We start from the raw sequence: 21,335 nt of genomic DNA, 5'->3' as shown, positions 1-21,335 counted from the left end.
TGTCACTCCTTCTTTTCATCACTTTCATCTCACCTTCCTCCTCAGCACCCAACCCCCTCTCCTTCCTGCTACATCCCATCCCCCCACTCCCTGGTTTTGGCCTTCTATGCTTGGACGAACAGCGTGATGCTGCACTGGCCTCAATGCGGCTCACTGATTATTGTAATTCATACACTTTAATTAGCTGCACAAACCATTAGCCACAATTAGAATATTACAGAATGTTTTGTGGCAGGAGCCAGCCCCGAGATTGGCTTTATCTCCTGAAGGAGAGGAGGATGAAAATGGAGAGAGAGAGAGAGAGAAAGAGAGAGACCGAGAAAGTGGCAAGAGGGCAAACTGGATTTAGATTTTAGTGTTTGTGTGTTTACATCAGCGTCATTTTCATCCAGTGGTATTTCAAAATTGTGAGAGTAGATGCTTTTTTCCCCCCAAATGTCCAACACTTTGCAAATGCAAAGTTATTTCCAATCAAAATCATTTGTTGACTGCCTGGTTGTTGTAATTTTGACCCATTCCTCCTGACAGAACTGCTGAGTCATGTTTCAGGGCCGTCTTGCTCACACAGAGATATTTCTTTGTGGGACTTGTCCTAACGCATCTAAATCAGCAAAGGTGTTGTCCAATTTATTGTCTATCAATTGATATCAAAGAAATTTGTTAAAAATGCGAATCGTTTTTTTTGCCTGGACGATGCGGTCCTATGACCCAATCCCACATAATCTCTTTAAGGCAATAGTAGATGTGACTCATTGGATCACCAATGTCGAGTTGTATGGGTGGAACTTTGAAACCATTATGGCACGCCTGACGTATCAACTTGATCTCGCAGTAAAGATGGCAAAATGTGCACATCACCGACACGAGGGCTGACATTACATGGCTGAATGGACCGTAGAGAGGAGAAAATACCTTTCAATGATTTTTTTTTATGAAGCCTGTTATGTTGGGGCGACAATGCGCAGGTGATTATGCAGCGGTGTTGATGTATATATCGGAGTATTAATAATGTTGCAGCCATTTCTTGGGCTACACTTGAATTCAGACGTAAATTGGATGTGCAAATGCTTTATTTTCCAATCACTCTCTTTATAAATCTGGATCATCATTCCAATTAATCATTCTTTACGATTGTACAATTGTTCATTCAATACCGCATGCTTTCTTTATACACTAACGTCTAACATCACATACTTAAGTATAGGCCATATTATAAATAATACCACAATGGTCGAACTGATGGCCATTAGAGACAGTGCAGCTAATAAGCTCTGTCATGTGAGAGGCAGCAGCATGGCTCAGTGCCACCTCATTGGCTCTGTGCTGTACATCTTAAAAAGGGCAGAAATCCTCAGGGATAAAATAACAATACTAATCGGATTTAAAGCAGCACTCCACTTCATTAAAAGCAGATCATGTAAACAAGACGATTGATCTGTAAAAGTGTAATAGAACTGCATGGCATTTTTCACTTTCTTTCATTACATTGAGAAAAAATAAACAAAAATACTTTTTTTTGTTTTGTGTTCTAATACCCTAAACTAACCCACCAAGCAAAAGAATGGTGTTTTGACATTGGGGTTTTTAATGTTTCCTCATCATTCCAGCTGTTGGGTAAGTTACTTTTATAAAGTAATTAGTTATAGTTTGTAGCTACTTTTTTGAAAAAGGTAACTGAGTTAGTTTTGGGTCTCATCTTAATGAACCTTAAAATACATGTTTCAAATGTTTAGTATATTCATGATTAAAGCTATAGTATATAACATTTCTCCAAAAATCTATTTTTTACACAAAACTGTCACCATGTCATAACGGTATGGTATGAGATATATAATCTGAAAAAATCTAACTCCTCCTGTTGCTTTCTGCAGAAATGCACCACTCCTGGTCAGAAACAACTGCTGGAAAGAGTTGGAAGAGATTGATTTCTTTCACAGATATCTGTCTCCTACTATACTGTCAGGACAGAGTGACAGTTTAAACAAACATGTAAGTTAGAAACTGATTTTTTTTAAAAAAAATAAAAGTTACATTCTGCAACATTAAATAGATGGGATTAAAACAGGAAACACAACACTAATCCAAACTATTCAAATGCCACTTTCTACTTACTGTACATATTTGTAGATCAATGAAACCCGATAGAGGTTTTAAAACCTTTGATATCTTTTGCACATCAAGAGGTTAAAATTGGCTATCAAATGAGTATAAAATTAAATTATACTTGTCAAGCAACGTAGTGAAAATGAAATAAGTCAAGATATAACTTCAGACCCCTGCGGCTGCACAGACATTGTCTTCCACACAAAAGTAAACAGCTGAAGCAGTTTCAATGTACTACAGAGAAGTACGTGAATTGTACAACAAAACAGAGATAAAATGGAAATAGGTAATAAGAAATGTAAAATCAATGACTGTCTTTAGCCATTAACAATTTATCTAAACGAACACACTAACTGTTCTCACAGTAGAGATCTAGCTGTGCTTTATTTCCCTCTACTTATAATTAAATATGAAACAAAATTTGCCACATCAAACTTTAGCTCCATCCATCCAACCAAGCAATTAGAACAGTGATTGTATTTGGGATATGTTACAAATCGACATGTTTGAGCTTCATATCACGTTATAATATCATTCTCTCATCAAAAAAAAATCTGGATTGCTGATTTGACTCATTCATGCATGACTGAGAATAAATCTCTAGTGGCAGCCAAACAGAAAGTCCTTGGTCTTCAACTTTTCATTTGTATTTCAATGTCCATCAGTTTACTCAACAGTGTATATGGCGCAGATACACTTATTGGGCATCTTCTGAAACAGTCTAATATATCATTGCCTTCAACACACCCCACACTTTTATTCAGCTAATTAACGGTCGTCACGATGCTGTTTGTTCACAAAGGACTTTCTAACCAACCTAAGAGGCCGTTATGGAACAGCTGTATTCCATGCTAGTTGCTGCCCATGTGCCTCCTGCAAATGAGATCTGGATCTCCAAGGGGTTTCACCTGGTTAAATAAAGGAAAGAAAAGAAAATGTCTGAATTCAGACATTGCATTTCTCACAATTGGACTCTTGATTTCTGCATATTTTGAAGGTAACAGGCTCCACTGGACTTTATTTAGGGGTGCCGGGGGAAAGTAAAAAAAAAATTTAGTTTGCAGATTTTTTCTTTTTTATTAGTAAAAACTTTTTTCCTTCCACTTCATAAATATGGGTTATCTGCCCCATGAATTCCAAATGAAAGACTTTGAAGTTTGGGGTTTTAATGTGACAAAATGTGGAAAAAGTGGGCATGAATACTTTTGCTAGGCACTATAGCGCATCGATCATTCTCGCTGATTAACGTTCACCTACAAACTCCCACCATCCCCATTACTGATGCATGCAGCGCACATGTTCAGACACATGGGTTAAATGTAATTTTAGCAGCAAGGAGCATCCCCACAGCAGGCATTTCAGGACCTGTGTGGAGACTTTGTACGTGTTTGTCCAGCCTTCGGCACAGTGTCTTCCCCTATCAAAACTGTTGGGTTTTCTATGAGCCGTCAGCAAAAGTGACTCCATCTCGCCCCGTTCTCACATGGCTACATTGCAATTGTCTGCTCCAGTGAAGCCTTTTGCCATGTGGGAAAGGTCTGCTCTTTTCATGGACACACACTTGCACATGCACTTACACACATACTTCTGCATCTGGTTGATTCACTTTGCTGGAGCCTACAGACCTCCAACTGCACGATTTATCTTAGCCAGCAAGTCAGAGCATTCAGAGTTGTTGTAAAATCATTTCAGCTTTTCCAGTCAAGAATCTTTTTGTTATTTTTTTTCTCCAGAAGACATCAGCATTATAAGCTTAGTGAATTTTTTTTTCTTTTTTGAGAAGACAGATTTTTTAGAAACAGTTTTAAGTGATGAAGATGATGCAACAGCATTTGGATTAAATGTTAAATTATTTTCATACAGTTGAGCATATGATAAAAACAAAATTTGTGGACATCCCAATATCCTGCGCATAATTTACCTTCACAACATTCAAATTGCAGTATTTAGATGGGCATTTATTGTATTGGTGTCAGCAGAGTAGTTTCAATGTACTACCTCTTCACTTCAGTTATTTAAGAAAATATTTGCATTGAGCAAATTCAACTGTTCAACTTTTTGTGATTGTTACAAAAGGTCTGTATTTAACAATATTAAAACTTTAACCTTAGGCACGTCTTCTAACCTTGCTTACATGCAGAAAAATCTACATGTTGAAACTTCAGTGTGGACTTCTATATTTCACCTCACAACTTGAAATTACCACACAACTACAGATCAGTGCAAAAACTGGAGCATCCTGGCTCCATAATATCTCTAGAATCTGCAGCTTGGAAACATTCCAGGTTTCCAAAACCCGCTAAGATGGAGAAAGAAAGAAAATGTGGAACAAACAAAACCTTTTCGTTCCATTGCTCAGTAGCAGCAAAGCAGGTAGCTGCCTCTGTTTAATTGCATCACTAGTCAAATGGACATACAGTAGAAGTTGAATGATGAACAAACTACAGTGAACATCCTCCTGCCTGTTGCATTCAAACCTTCCTTCTCTAACACTCCAGACCAGATCAAAGGTGCAACAAATATGTTTAAAAATTAACTAATGAAAGAGCTAGTGAGTGGAATCAGATGATTTTTAGCTGATTAGCTCTGACTGGTCTGATTGGAAACTCCAAAATCCAATTCTTTTCAGACCAGTGAAGGTGTTATATCTAGCCTTTTGAAAATCTCAAATTTAATGTAAGATTTAAATTGTTTAGGGAATGCACAGCAAGACTGCTGTTTTAGTTATATTAGTCATGCTAATTGCCAATATACGACACTAAAAAATGTTTAACTCCGTGACTATTTTGTCTTTGTTCTGAAATATTCTAGCAAAGCTGTTTTACAATAACAGCTGTCTAATAGCATTTGCAGGTCAAAGCTCTACAAAATAAAACATGGAAATCAGTCAAAAGAAATTCTGATTTGCAAACAAAGTAAATCTGTAAATCCGATTCTGAATAAAGTGCAGACTGATGGGACAAAAACACAAACAAATACATTTAAATGATTACGGTGCAGGTTTGCAAATTTAGGTACAAGTGAGCATAATGAAGACAAAAAAGTGCTTCTGATATCGTCCTTTGTACAGTGTATGAATATGCATCAGCGTAGTGTGAGATGTCTGAACCCTTAGATGCATGGCGGTTTGAGGTGAATTTACAGCAACAGCCCATGAGAAGTTATAGTAGCCGACAGGCTACAAAGTTCCTTCTCAACTTTTTAGCCCCAAAATTATGCAAAGGACATTTAAAATGGGTGCTTTGCCTTCACCCTCACTATTTATTGTCAGGCTAATTTGAATACTAGAACTATATTGCTACGGTGTGGGTCAAGTTGTAAAAGTGCACTTTACTGTTTTAAATTATTGTCTGAATTTGCTTGGTAAAATTTGTTTTCTGACTATTTTTATTTTTTTGAGGCTTTTTAATCCATGTATCCTTCACGGCAACAGCCATTGTTTTAACCACCCACCTGATTTTGTGGCACATTTGATCACAACATTTCTCTGCACCTCCACATTGCCTTGACAGTTCCCCTGTCTTTGGGTTGATATTTTGCTCTGTGCAGCCAGTGAAGCCGCCTAAGGGAGTTTGTTGGGACCTACGTGAAGGCTGTGTACTGCTTCACTGCTTCTTAAACATAATTCGGCCTCCGGTCTTGAGCAAAAACAGTGGTCACTCTAACAAATGCAACACCTTCTCTGGTCTTTATTGGCCGATGGGCTCAACAAGGCAGACCGGAGCATGGGATGGAACTGCAGAAAGAGCTGGTTATTTCTGGTACATGTTTAAGAGTCAGAACTGACATCTGTGTCATTATTTGTGAGCATGGTGAACTATAAACTAAGTTGAAATCTTTGCGTCACCTTGAAATCTCCATCAACAGACATCAGGGAAATTTCATAGATTGAGCTTCGGTTTTCAACACAATGGTGGGCTTGCCACACATTATCTATGCGGTCGTGTGAAGGGCAGATGCTACTGAAGGGGAGATAATTGGTGGCAAACAGTCTGAAATGTATAATTAGAAAGGACAAGACACTCCCCCTCTTTTCTTTTCTTCCGAGCATCTTTCCCTTGTCAGTGGGTGATCTGAGTGCCCAAGTGAGCTTTGATCTGGGCTAAGGTTTTCTGAACCTTGTTAGATTGGATCAATTTGCTCCCACACGCATCACTCTTTTGGTTTCTTATCTGGCACAGTGCTGCTGTTTGCAATACATCGGATCGCGTACAAAGCCGCGGGAGGTGTTGTTCGTCTTAATTCATGCCTCCAGCTTTTCCATCTCATGACTCTTTCAAAGGTATGATGTCTTTGTAGTCTCTGAACTGCGTCATGAGCAATCTTCACTTAGTGTCATTATTATTCCAGAGCTCACCAGGACATATGTGTTCTGACAAGAAGCTCCTTGACTTGTCTGTTTTGCGTTTGTAGCTTTATTCTTTTCACGGCTTCAGGCTTCGACACGCACAGCAAATGCAGAACTTCATTCAGTTCACTTGAATGCTAACAACCGTTTATTGGTAATTAAAAATGCTAACAACCGTTTATTGGTAATTAAAAATGCTCATTGCGTCTCAGTTTTAAACATGGTGGTGAGTTTGATATTGGTAGATGTTTGTTTTTTTTATCAGCTGGGCTCACAAGGGTTTGATGTGAGAGCCTAATGTCATCCGCTGCACCTCTTGTGCCACGCCACATTACCATCTCAGCCTCTCCTCAGTCCAATAACCTGCTGCTTGACTGTAATAAAGGAGGGTTAGGAGAAATGGAGGTCATTTTGCCTATTACTGGTGGTTACAACAACACATAAGGGACCAGAATAATCAGACACAAATCCCACAGTAACCGAGTTTGTAGTAAAATCTTATAGGAATCACTTGGGGCTCACACCTCCTCCACAGAACGACTGTTTGTGCTGCAATAATCCAAAATGTCTGTCTCATTAGCGCCAAAGCTCTCACACACTATGTATTTTGTACATAAGCATTCGTGCTGTAGAACAGATGCAACTGCAACCTAAACATAGCTGCAAAGATCGAATAAATTCACATCATATGCCATGCAGACGATTCGTTCACCTCAAGATGCCGTGGCGCTTAAAACGAAAACTTATAATTTTTTTTTGTCTAATTAATAAAAAAATTAACTTGGTGGCATCCATAGAGCATTGAATTCCTAGGCAGCCAGATGATTCTTTAAGATAAAACTAAATAAAATATGAGATGGTGTCACTGCAGCAAAAGTAAAGTTCTCAGTTCAGAGACAGCAGAACACTTTAAATCTCAAGCATATCAACACAGAATAACATGGCAACATGGCAAACTAAGTGAGGAGAACTTGATGCTGGAAAGACTCCAGGTATCCACAGAACCTGATTACGCAGTGAAAAAAGTTACCCTGGATCTGACTCTCAGCTGAAAATACAACAATTTCTCTGAATTTGATAGGTGAGCTATCACGTTTGATTATTGTAAAGGTTTTCAAAGTGTTAACATCTTCACACTTTTTTTAAAGGAATGCTGCTACTCATTTTAGCTTTAAACAAGTGTGACTGAAATGTTGCATCCATGAACTGGTAATAGCATTACTTAATGTCATGAAACATTTGCAGACACTCACCTCGGAATGCTGATTGCTTGAACTCAACAGGAGTCAGACATATTTTCTGATTAATAGTATTGACAATAATTATTTGACCCTCACCCATTTTGCACTGAACCTTCATCCAAAGATCATCAGGTGTATATTAGTACCTTAACACATAGCCAGAAAAAAACAGCATACAAATCACTTCTCTTCTTGGCATCTTTTGTTATTTAAATGTTATTTAAATGTCAGCAGGGCTCAGTTACAATTTCAGACATAAATCTCAAACAGGGTGTGATAGGGTATTTTTTACTTCTCATTAGTGTACCAATCAAAAATCGTAGTGATGCTGATTATGAACAAAGGCTTTACATTTGAGTTCAGATAATTAAGAATACCTTTCAGAAATAACTAATGGTTCCAATAAATCTCCAGGTCAATATTTTTGGAACCTTCACTGTTTTTGGGAGTTTTTAGATTTACCTATTAAACTTACTGTCTTGAAGGAAAGTGTTACAATAATATTTTTTTACAGTTGTCTTTATTTGTGCATCTCTTGAAATTGTTAACCAAGTCCTACATGATTTTTCATTCTCCATTAGCATCAATGAAATGCCACCTCTCTAAACTGTTAGTTGTACAGTAAGTCGACAGTTTCGATCCATACATTTATTATGAGCCTCTGAAAAAGGAACTATTTCACCGCCCTCCCCTGCCTCACTCCCCTCTCTCCATCTGTTCCTGGGATGAGGCAGGGTAAGGAGCCAGGGAGGGCTGCGAGCTGGAACAAGTCTATCTGCAGCAGCAGGCCTGGCCTCAGCAGCCACAGAGGGACTCCAACTGAATGCAAGAGCCCACTTTTCGTCCGTCCAGATGCAGATGACTTCGCTTTTCCTCTGCCTCTCCACCGCACAATAATACCCTTTTGTAGCACGAGGGCAGAATCCAAGCTTTGTCCAGTCAACCTTAATTTATGGCACACATATTTTCCAGACGCACATATTGTTGCACGAGCTACAAAGGCATAAGCTTTTAAAGAGGTGGAGAGGAAGTGCTGGCAGGAAGATTGTAGCAGTTTCTTTGTTTGAGAAATGGTATAAATCATTCACCAGAACATGCAATTCCCAGATTCAACAGTGCATTGATTTTCAGAACTTCAAAGATGTGAAGGGAGTCGGAGGTGATTTCCTCCCCCCAAACCACCATCGCCTTATTACATTTCTATGACGCTGTATTTTACCTGAGGGGCACTGCTGATCATGTTTTGTGAGGCCGTAGATGTTATGGTGACCTTGATTTATTAAACCTTGTAGAACATAACATTTGATGTAGATTTATGGAGGTTTATTTGAAATGCTGGGCTGATAATTCCTCATCGCCAAACCTGTTTTTATGTACAACTGAAACCTGAAACATACACTGTCTTAGGGAAGAATCTTATTTTTTACTGTCTGATGTTAAATCAGACACACTTTCTTATTTTCAGTCAGTAGGAATTACCAAAATGAGGTATTTTTGTTAAAAACAGACGTTTGAAAAGTTAAAATTTTTCAGATATCTTTTTAAGCTATATGGGAAAATCACACAAAATCATGAAAAACAGCCTCAACAGAACTGCGGACCTTGACATGGAACAATTTTCAGATGTTTGAAGATTCTTCTGTTCCAACAATTCTAACTAAATATGAATATCCTGGGATTTTTCAGGCATCGTAATGTTTAAGTAGGAGGTAATTACCCACAGATGTGTTTTAGTGTTGAATGTTTGTTTCAGACCCACAACAAAAGTGAAATACCTTCTAAATACTTTTGTCAGAAATCCTTACAGGGTTGAATAAAAACATCAGTCAACAGATAAAGGTACAAAGGGAATTTCAAAATGGACAGTAAGCCTCCGATTGTTGAAGGCTACCAAAAATGTTTGAATCAATTGATAATTTAGAGGCAGTTCTGCTTATTATAGATGGAATAAATGCCATTTTCTATCACCGAAGGATGCAAAACATCCCTTAAAAATTCATTCTCTCGGGTGTGCTGTGGTGGCGTAGGGGATAGCGTGACCCACGTTTGGAGGCCTTGAGTCCTCAACGCGGCCGTCGCGGGTTTGATTCCCGGACCCGGTGACATTTGCCGCATGTCTTCTCCTCTTCCCCTCCCCCTTTTCTGTCAGACTACTTTCATATAAGGGACACTAGAGCCCACAAAAGACCCCCTGGAGGGGAGGAAAAAAGTTCACTCTCTCATTGTTTTAGCATTTAGGAAATAGGACAAATTTTTTATGAAGTGACACAAATCGGGAACATTTAGTATCAACTGATGTTGGTGAGAAAGAAAACAGTGTATTTGGATTTTATTAGTATACATAAACATCTTTAGTATACATATTATCCATTTAAAGTTTAGATGTCTTTCCCCATGGTCCATTTTGATGATTTTTTTCTAGATATATTTATCTCAGTCACATGAAGTTAACCAGAACTATAATTTGCTGTTCTATTTGACCTGCCATCCATGGTCTAATCAGAAGTGACTGGTTACCCACTATGCAGAAAACATCCACCCAGACCTTTTCGATTTCTGCTTGAACAAAAAGACAAACAAAAGGCTCCTGTGGGGAAACCCATACCCGATAATGAACTGCTGGGCATAAGCTGTTATTCCTGTAGAGATATCTTAATGAAGAAACTTCACCCAAAACTATGATTTCTGAAGAACAACCTTTGAACACATTTACGCCCCAGTTTGGATTAGAGGCTATGACTGAAACAAAGGTGGTCACATTGATATGTTTTATATTGTTGTCTACCATTCTGGCCTCATAATCCCTAGCAACACTTTTAACTGTGTTATCCGACTGAGAACCAAAGTACATCAGTTATTTGCACTAAAAGTTATGTTGAGATAAAACCTTAATATAGGCACAGATATATTCGAGATTTTTGGCTTAGTAGAATATTGCCTAACTTCTAAATAATTAAGTTTGACTGCCTACGTAACAAATCAAATATAAAAACAAAACAATAATAAAAGCTGTGCAGTAAACAGGAGGCCTCAGTCAAATCTGTGGGTTTTTGTTTTTTCTGTTCTGATGAGGCTCATTTGTCAGAATAAAAGCACCTTTTCAAAATAAAAACTTTTAATCATGTACTAAGCATATTTTTCATGAAGCCCACATTTCTGTGTTAATGATGCCAATTATTTGTTTTTTCATTTTTTCATTCTTCTAATATTCCAATTGTGAATGTTTGCAATAAGTGTAAGAAGGAAATTTATTATAATTAACAGCAGTAAAGGCTTGAAAACATCAGTCGCTGTGTAACTAGCACATATAATGTGGTGACCTAATGAATTAGATGAGTGAAATAAATGAACATATCCATAAAATTTTTATTAATTAAATGGGTCAATACATATGTTCTGTTTTCTGATTGTTTATTCACCCACAAGATGCCAGGATGTTGATCCCTCTCCCTCAGCTTTTTGCAGTCATGATCCCTACACAATTACATTACATTCAGTAATTACACTAACCCGTATTCAATACCACTACTCTCTCAGTATTTATACCCTTCTGGTCAGTCCATCTTTGCTGGATTCATCCATTGTATTGTTAAGTTGCATTTTTTCTGGGCTCCTCCGATGTGATTTTTGTAAGTTTTCTCCTCGATTATTCAATAAATCGATTAAGTTTGCCTTCATTGTGGCTGCAATCAGGTTCTGCTACTTTACACTCTAGCTAATGTATAGCAAAATGTTGAAAAACAGTTTCACAACCATGTATCCATCCATTTTCCATACCAGCTTAATCAACGAAGCATTGATTTGGCGTTTGTCGTTCTGATTGGCTGTGTTTAAACTAGACAAAGAGTCTTTCATCCTATAGATTTTAAAACAGACTCTTTTAATACTGTACCTTATGTAATTTGATTGCCAGCTAATCCAAGCTGCTATGGATTTATTTACATGGAGAAAAAAAGGGTGGCATGACTTCTGCAACTTGGACGTGGCACATCCACCAGAGCCTCACAGAGCCGTCGCTACAAAATTTATGTATGATTTCTTCAACTGCAGGCCTCGAGGGCCAGTGCCCTGCAACTTTTAGATGTGTCTCTTCTTCAACACACCTGAGTCAAATAATCAGGTCATTAGCAGGACTCTTTAGAACTCGATGGCATACAGAGGGGTAATTCAGCTTTGTGATTCAGGTGTGTGGGGCCAGGAAGGGACACATCTAATAGTTTCAGGACACTAGCCCTCGAGGTCTGGATTTTAAGATCTCTGTTATGGTCAACTCAAGAAGGACAGGTGATCATTAATTATTGCAAAACGTACTTCATCTTTATGTGCTAGCACAGGGAATTATAAGCAGCACATACTGTATTCTTCATGGACTTACAACTTAAATGTTTTACAAAATGTGCTTAGTTTCTTCATATTTCAGCCTACTTGCAGTGTTCCTTTAGAAACATGCACAATATAACAATTTGCAGTCGTCATAGCAATACCAAAATTTGCATTCAAATGGACTGCTTTTGTTCAATATTTGGTCAGATATTATATTTCAAGTTACATGCATGCACATTGTGTGTTGCAGTACTATATCTGGTCTTTAACCACCCTCTATGCCCACACTTCACAAATATTTTTAGAGGCTGAGAAGCAAAAGCACATAGAGTGGCGTAACACTGTGATGAAGGATGGAAAGAAAAGAGCCGGGGAAATTTAGGTTTATTGCAGAATAATATTGCAGTTCAACATTTTCCAAATATGTTGCAAACTGAACACCAACATAGACGGCTGGATAGCAAACAGTGCAGCAGCAGATTTACTGATAAAAGGTTCAGAGGCAAAAAAAAGAGAAATATCTACTTACCTGTGGCTTGCAAAAATGTACAATGGTAGTATAAAGGGTGCTGACTGCTTTGACCCTTAAGCTTTAATACAATTTAAACAGCCAAAGCACTTAAAGATTTACAAGCAGGACTTTTCATTTTAGAAACTCTCCGTGACACACTGTCCCCAAGGTTAGACGTATTCCCAGATTTATGTACGAAACCAGAATGTCATGCGGGTTGTTTTTATAAAGGGCAGAGAAGACTAACAAGGTTTACAAGGAGAATTTGGTCTGACAGCTGGAGCACAGACACAGTATTCAACATTAAACACTACCCAAGAGCAGCGCATTAAGTACGTGGGTTGGTTGTGGTGGTGCGTCTCAGCGCAACTCACCGAGTTTCACTTTCAATCACATATTGGCCTTTCGCTGGAAACTTAAAATCAATGTTAGCCTTCAAACCAAAGTGCATACATTAAATGATTCATGTTGGATCAAATAGCTCTGTCAGAGAGAGCTGTGAAAATATGCTTTTAGCTGAGCAAAAAACATATCGACTTACTGTGCCTGTGGAGACCGTTATTCTGAAAGTCACCTGGGGAACATTACTTTTATCTGACAGACAGCTTCATCCAGATAACCATCTGGAATAGGCTAATACATACTGATGCATACTCAACATAATCCAATTTCACCAAATAACACTATGAAGTTCCAACAAATTATGTTTTTGGCCACAGGTGTATATAATTGCAATATTCCTTTGAAACAACTTTGTTAAACTTGGAACTGAAGTCCTTATCTAACTGTTTCAAGTCATTAATTTGATGAGATAACTGCAGAAACACTTTCCAGACTGGAATTTGAAGAGACAAATAACATGTGAATAATGCCATGAGTTATTATATCATCTCCGTAGTGATCTAATGGCTACCTAGCATTAATAAAGGGAGGGAATTATACTGGAGCAGATGGTGAGGGTACATCACTGGCTCAGGAGCTATTTATTAAATGCATTATCAATTATTTTCAACATGATGGGCTCAGCTGGCCTCCTTCTGGATCTACTGCACCAAAGAGTTCTCTAACCTCCAGCGTCATTAGGTAAGTCTGAACACAAACCATCACCGACCTGCTGTCAGGGCATCAAGAAGGCTATGTGTTGCACTTAAGGTTTTAGCATTAAAAAAATAATAATAATAAAAAGCCTTTCCAGAAGCAGTTGCCAGGTGACAGCCAGGCATCTGTGTATTAAAAAGCTGATTTCCTAGCTGTGATATTACAGTGTGGGTCTGAGAGATGTGGCCCATTGCACTGGAAGAAGGTAATGTGCTATAAAATGCTGTGAGCACACAGTATCATGGACTCTGAAGCACAAGTTAATAGTAACACATTTCTCAGCTGGCACATACTGTATCTAAGTATGACTTCAAAAAGAGAAAAACAAACAAAAGCACCTTTCCACATTCAGCCGTAGCTCACGTTTTGCTGCTCTCACGAGGATTGATATCGTGGATTGATGTTGTGGACATCAATCGGGGTGAAGGTCGCAATATTTTCATCTGAGGAGCTTTATGTTTTTCTTAGAATAGAATCCTGATTAGAAAACATGGAAATGCCTTAGCAAATCAAAATAATGACTTGATTTTGTTGCTTCCTCAGACAATGTCATTTAAATGTCGCATGTTTTGCTTATAATTATTGTGTTATCACACAGTATCCTGGTGGTGGGGTCATACTGTTTTGGGAAGGCCTTTTCTCAGCTGCAACAGAGAAAATGTTCAGAAGAAATGGGATGTTGGGAGAAGCTAAACAAAGACAATTCTTTGAAAAAAGTTAGAAACATGCAAAGAAATGGTTCAGATCAACTAAATACTACACCACACACTCTCTGATCCCGGGTCAAGACAATTCAACATGTTAAATATTCCAGGTTTTAGGTCGGAGAACTTCAGAGTAGACTAGATCCCTCCCCACACACAGCAGGAATATCTCATGAGACGTCTTTAAGATTGTCAGAAAGGGATGATCAGGTCCGAAATCTGCATAACTTTAGAACCAAGCTTGAGCTGATAGAATAGGTTTGATTCTCTTTTGTTTATGTTGCGCCAAAACATATGGCTAAGTCTTTCTTTTTTTTATTTTCATATCATTTTGTCCTGATAGTCTTCTCCATATTTAATATAAACAGAAGCATGTTGTTCACCCTCCGTTACTGTCTCCTGTGGAACACAACATATCCACGTAGCAGAGATCTCACCTTGAGAATTGTTTTTAAATAAAATAATTCAAGGACTGGTTTCAGCCATAAAACCTTCAACATTATTAAACACATTTTAGGAGGGCTGAAGCCCCCCTTGAGTGTTCCTAAGCACCAATATAATACAAGTAATTATATATGGAGATACATTTCTTCATTCAAGAAATCCTTAAAGATGAATAGATTCCATTAAGAACCAAGATTGAGATTTAAGAAAAGTTACTTATACGTTTAAGTTATTGGGTTTTTTATTATTATTTTTGTATTAAGTTTAATTTCTGTTTCTTTCCACTGCAGCTTTTAATGGTCAGGTGGAAATAATGACCTATGATCGAAGTCCCACAAAATTTCTGGTATGTCCTAAATGGTTCGTATGAATAAAGTGTACAAAACCTACAGTTAAGGGTCTTGTACCAGTATTTTTGTCAGCTCCTTGAGCAATCAAATTTACATTATTTTTAAAAAATGGGGAAAGCAGCATTGTGAGTGATGCTGGGAGACTGTATGATTTAGGGTAAGTAAAGGTTTACATGTTGAGAATTTCTTTTTTTTTCTCTCAACACTTACTATAAATTATATAGGCCAAGTCATATACACAATTTGCAAAACAAAAAACACAAATTCAAATGTTTTTTTAAAAATCCTTCACTTCTTCACTTTCATTCACCTTTTCTTATCATGACTGTATTTGTTGTATCTTTTTTATGAACGTCGTATTGTTTAAATTCCTTCTCCTAAACTTGCTTGTGACATTATGATGGCTTTGGAGATGAAACATAAGAAGATCTTCAAGAGAAAGAAAAACAACATCAAATTAATATTATGCACCAAAGTCATTTAATGAAGGTATTTAACACTTATTTCTGTGCATAGGGTAGGGTTAGGCTCCCACTGGTCTGGGCACCTAAGCATAATAACATCCTTACATAAAACAATGTATTTGTTTTACATAAAACAATGTAGTTGTTTTATGCAAGGATAAAACTAAATAAAACTAAAATGTTAGTGTTATTCAGAACTAAAGCTAACATTTTAGTTCTGAATTCGGCACTGCTTAGTGTTGGTCTGCTACCCAAGTAGCCATTAAAACTCATTTAAGTTCGTGGCTTTACATGAACTAAATTTAAGTCACTTCAATGTTTTGTTCAACAGATTCTTTTTTGCAAGGCATTGCGGTGAACAAATACTTCTGTTATATATTCAAGACTGTAGTGATATTCATGCATTGTGGATGTACTGCTCCGCAATAAAATTTTAAAATGTAGCTATTCTGGATTTTGAAATAAATCAGCACACTTCTTCCCTGAACAACAGCATCAGAGTTTGGGTATTGTTTCGCTTGCAAGTTTGGGACAAAAAACAACAGTTATGGAGCAAAAGGCCGGACTGACAAATGATCAAATAGGGTGATGAATACTGAACACATCTCCTCAGTGATTCCTCCTCCATCCCTCTCTGTCTTCCCTCTCACTCTCTCTTGTTCCCCTCTCCCACTCATGGCCTGAACTGGAGTTGAACCGAGTCTCCTGGGCTCTTTAGTTGGACAGATCGTTAGTTGCATGACCCATCAGGAAAGACGAAAAGAAGCTAAGGGTTAGCGTGGAGAAAACAAGCAATAAAGGGAGCAACGGCAAGGGGGTGGGGGTTGGATGGAGATGCGCCATGCAGTCAGTAGTGCACAGTGTTGGCGGTACTGCATGCCAATTTACTTACCCAGGCACAGAGCAAGCTGTGACCCCCCTGATGCATGCAGACTACAGCATAATAAAATTCTCTCAACTCGTTCTGTGCCTCACCTCATTTCTTTCCTGCCCTGCTCTTCTTCCAACTCATAAATAAATAGCTGATTGTTTGGGCTCGCCAAAGCCTTTACAGCCTTTGTGCATATACCTGCTTCCACACACCTTTGTGTAATCATGATCAGATTACACAAATAGCACAATTATTAGGATTCTTAAGCCAGCATGACACTGTGAGATACTGAATTGATAAATTTGCTACACAGGCATCTTGCAATCAATCAGATCTGCTTTTAATTTGTACTTCGGCAGGAATACAGCAAAGTGCCTGGCAAAGAGACCGCAGCATCCTCTTAAACTAGAAGGTACCAAACAAGTCCTCAGAGCATAACGGCTTGTGTTGCCTGATGATCTTTTTTTCAGAGATGCTTTTCCAAGCTCCTCAGAGAAAGCTGTATGTCCTCACTGCTGCTGTAATGAGCACGAAAAAGCAAATGTCAAATTTAAAAAAGTCTTTGTGTGTACTTGTTTTGCTGTCCTATTTAGAGCCATTTCTGGCATATTTGGGCTGATTGGGCGGCCAAAGCCTCATCCTAACACGGTGGACCTATTTGTTTAGAATGAGGAGTTTTAAACTTTCGCTGTGAGGTTTTGGTTAAGATTAGGGTTAAGAATTCCTAGACTAGGAATGGCTAGAGGTAGGGGGAATGTCTGGGTTAGGCATGAATGCAGTAACTAAAATGAGTGGAAGATGATACAAAGTTCTAATAAGGGTAGAAATACAAACCTGTGTGCGCGTGTTTGTGTGTGTGTGTCTGTCGATGGACCTCTTCAACCAATATTGTTCAAAGATTCTCTCTGCTTACAGGAAGAAAAAAAAAAACTGTCACCAAACCAACCAAAAATGACCACTTTCTAAACTTACAGTACATACATAGTTACATAAATGTAACTTTATATTGTGCTGATAAATTCAGAAAAATCTCAAGTGACTTTTTGCATTAATAGACTTAAAAGAACACTTTATGTGAAACGTACCATTGGATTATCTGATTTTTACTCTGACTGTATCAGCAAGCATTTATGGCTGGAGGCCCAACAACTCTTTGTCATTTTTTCTAACATTTTATTGAAAGAACTTCAAAACACTGGAAAGGTATGACCAATGGTTTTGCACCAGCAACATTTTGAAATCATTGAATACCTTAAGACTGGAAACAATCTCAACTAATTTCTCTGTTTTGAAAACCATGGCTCCAAATGGCATTTCTTGCAGCTTGGGAGCTGGTTGGAGGACATTTGAAGCCGACTAAGATAGAGTGGAACCTCAACATATGAGCCAATCAACATCCGAGTATTTTTGAAATACGAGGCATCGTTCGATCAATATTTTTGTCTGAAATAGGAACAGAAAACTGAGTTGAGTCGAGGTTCAGGACGCCACAGGGGCAGCATCAACTGATACCGTCTCTTGTTGATCCACACAAAGAAAAGGAGGATGTTCATTGGACAGAACCAGGAATTCCACTTGGTGGTGGTAAAAACTTTAAAAGAAGAAGAAGAAGTGTGGGTTGGAGATGTTTTACAAAGCTGGAATGGATTAAATTAATTTTAGTTATTTTAAATGGAGAAAATTAGTTCGAAACTTGAGCAGATTGGCTTATAAACTTGGTCACGGAACGAATTAAACTCATCTCTCAAGGTTCCACTGTATTAAACAGGTGTCTCAGAGCTGACCTCTATTCTATCTTTAAAATGGCCATCATCAGTAGTGCTCTGTTTTAGATGGATGATGAAAATTGATTTATGTGTTAAGGTGGAACTGTAGCAGTCACATTTTAAGTGGGCACTGAAAACTTCTGAAACAAAAGTTTCATTGACTTAACTAATAATGAGGACAGTGTGACAAACAGAGATCATGTTTCTAACTTCTTTGTCATTTCTCCTCAAGTCAAACTTTCTTTCCCTGCATCATTACAGGTGGAATGCCATGTTATTATGTCTACTGTAATTTACAACAAAAACTTAGTAAAGTGCAGACAGACATCCTCCTCAGTGTCAAGCAACTTCTTTCAAAGTAATTGACCAGTTTAAAAACAGAACTGTAATTTTCTTCCAGCTGTGCCCACTTATGACTAAACCTATACACTGCATTACTTTTGGCTTTCTTGCACAAGTGAAAAGTAGCATTCTGATAATTATCAAACTAGAAACGACCACACTGGCATTAGATCTGTACTACTGTGTGGTAGACATAGAAAACATTTTGTCATGGTGTTAAGCAGTATTTTTTGGTTAATTTTCTCTTGCAGATTTGTCTTCTAATCTAATTAAAAATTGTAAAAAAAATAAGCAAATTGAGCTAGTTTTGTAATATCACCATCTTTTTGTCCCCTCTGGAATATAGAGAATTATTTTTACCTTTTCCAGTGTAAATATGTGCAAGCTAATGTTAATATTTTCTGATCCCATTGCTCTTTCCTCTGCCCTTTAGAGGCACAGATCTGGGAAAGGAACCAGCCAACAGAGTGTCATGGTGAATGTTCCAGGAAATAGCTGTGGGCGATGCTTTTCCTCTGATGTGACAGTTCTAGGCTTCAATCTGGGAAAGCCTACTGTTGCCTTTCTTACCACATTAACTGGAAAGCCATGTTGCTCCTACACTGAGAACTTGAAGTTACGAAATCATTTTGATGCATGGTGTGCACCAGTATTCCTCCAAACTGCGTCAAGTGAAACTCTGAAAGAAGAAGATGGGTTTTGAGATAAAATGCTAAAATATGTGTTGAAACTGAGTCAAAATTTGTATGCATGCTAACAAAAGTTTTCTTTAAATTCTCAAACTTGCTGCTGAAAAAATATCTAGATAGTTGTCATTTGTATGTTTCAGAAACCCAATTCTTCTGATTTGACAGTGTGGTAAAAAGCTTCATTCCTTCTTTAGCCCAGTTTGTATTTATTTCAACTGGGGCTGTTGTAAAAGAATATTTTAGTAATCAAGTACTCTATCGATTATTTTTACAATTAATCGAGTAATCAGAGTGACTCTGATTACTCGAGTAACTCTGATTTGAATTCTCTTTCAAAATCAGAGAATTTGAAAGTAACCACATTCTCTGCTTGCTTTCTTCCGTCTTTTCTGTACAGTAACTCTGCTACCTCTTTCTGACTTCCTTGCATAGTGCCATATTTTCCCCTACCCCTTTCCCTGGCAGAGCGCTTGGGGAACACAGTCCTCCTCTGTCAGCCCCCCACACCACCATCTTCTGCTTCACAGGTAATTAAATGGATTTCCTGTCTTGTAGTCGGTGAAAGAACATGACCCTGCACTCTGCCAGAGCGTGTCCAAAGGCACTCCAGGGCCGGCTCCCTGCCCCATCTGCATCTCAGTGTCCAAGCAGAGCACTGGCCCTAAACAAACACACTCCACCCTGGGGACTGCCAAGCCACGGGCTCCCCAACTAAACACACTCCACAGATACAGTGAGCAGTAATGAACTTGGGGGAAATTGAGCTGTAAGCACCAATACCTAAACTACAGCACAAGTGTGGTGTTTGAAATAAATAACTGCAGGTTTTCTCCAGGTGATAACAGACAAACAAGACGCATATTTAGTCTTAAAACTAAATGAAGCAGTGTTTGCAAAAACACGTCGGTCAGTCGGACAACACCAACATAATTAAATAGTGTGAGACGAAGAACTTAAAACTGTTATACGTGTTGATTGACACGATTCTCCTCTAATCTTGCAAATATATTGCATTAAAAAAAAATATTGAAAACCGCAGGACTATACAGTGTGATAAATATTGCATATGCAATGAAAAAAACTGTTTGTGTAGAGTGTAAAAATAATTTCCCACTAGGTACCCAATGGGTGTTAAAGCTCTGGACAATGTAGCCCTCCCATCTATTTAATCCACCAAGTTAAAGGTGGAGATTATGTGGAGGAGCTGGAGAGCTGCTTTGGTTTTTCTCCTGGATCTGTCACTGCCAAGACCCAATCCATCCATCTTGATGGTTGGATAGAAAAATATACTAATACATTTCTTCCTGATATGCATTTTCTGTCAGAACCTGTGCAACCAGTAAGTACAAGTCCTGATATGAAATATGCACAAAGTGTTGATTGTGCATAATTCAATATAGGCTATAACTTGATTTTGAAATATCTAATTTTCTTTTCTTGATTCCTCAGAAAAAGCAAGAGACTGCTATCAAAGCTGGTGGCTCCCAGGGGCAGCATTTTATTGTCTTGCCTCACACTGTGATGTCTCGTCCCACTAGTAGGGGCCGAGTTCACATCCAATATGGGACCAAAGATTATCAGCATAAGCAGATGTTTTTCTTTACTCTGCTCTACTTCAAGCATCTTTGAGATAGCACTTCAAAGTTGTGTCATTAGAATTACCCCTGACAGTCTATTTATAGGCATGGGAAAATATGTAGGTGTGTGTCGGAGTCTGTCAAAATGAATGCAGTCGTTGAAAAATCATAACGTGTTATGTAGTGTTAAGTCACCCCAGGCCACTAGGTGGAGTTGCCGACATGGAGTAAATGAGAAAAGGTAAAAAGAGTGAGAATGATGTTGACGTTGAAGAATACGTGTAAGTCACTGTGCGCTTTCCTTTAGTTCGTGTCTCATGTGCTACGTTAAATAAATGCACCGAGTTATTCAAGAATGTTCCTTATTTTTCGTGGGTTTTTTCTTCTTCTTGCTGAATTAGCATGGCTGCTAACGTCCACCTACCGCCCCTGTTTTTCCGTCCCCAGGAGAACTTGCTCCTTCCACACCTGGTTACGTTTGTCCTACAATTACTTGCTGGTGAT

This window comes from Xiphophorus couchianus, chromosome 20, assembly GCF_001444195.1.
Source record: "Xiphophorus couchianus chromosome 20, X_couchianus-1.0, whole genome shotgun sequence".
Classification (NCBI taxonomy): domain Eukaryota; kingdom Metazoa; phylum Chordata; class Actinopteri; order Cyprinodontiformes; family Poeciliidae; genus Xiphophorus; species Xiphophorus couchianus.
This window is presented reverse-complemented; position numbering follows the sequence as displayed.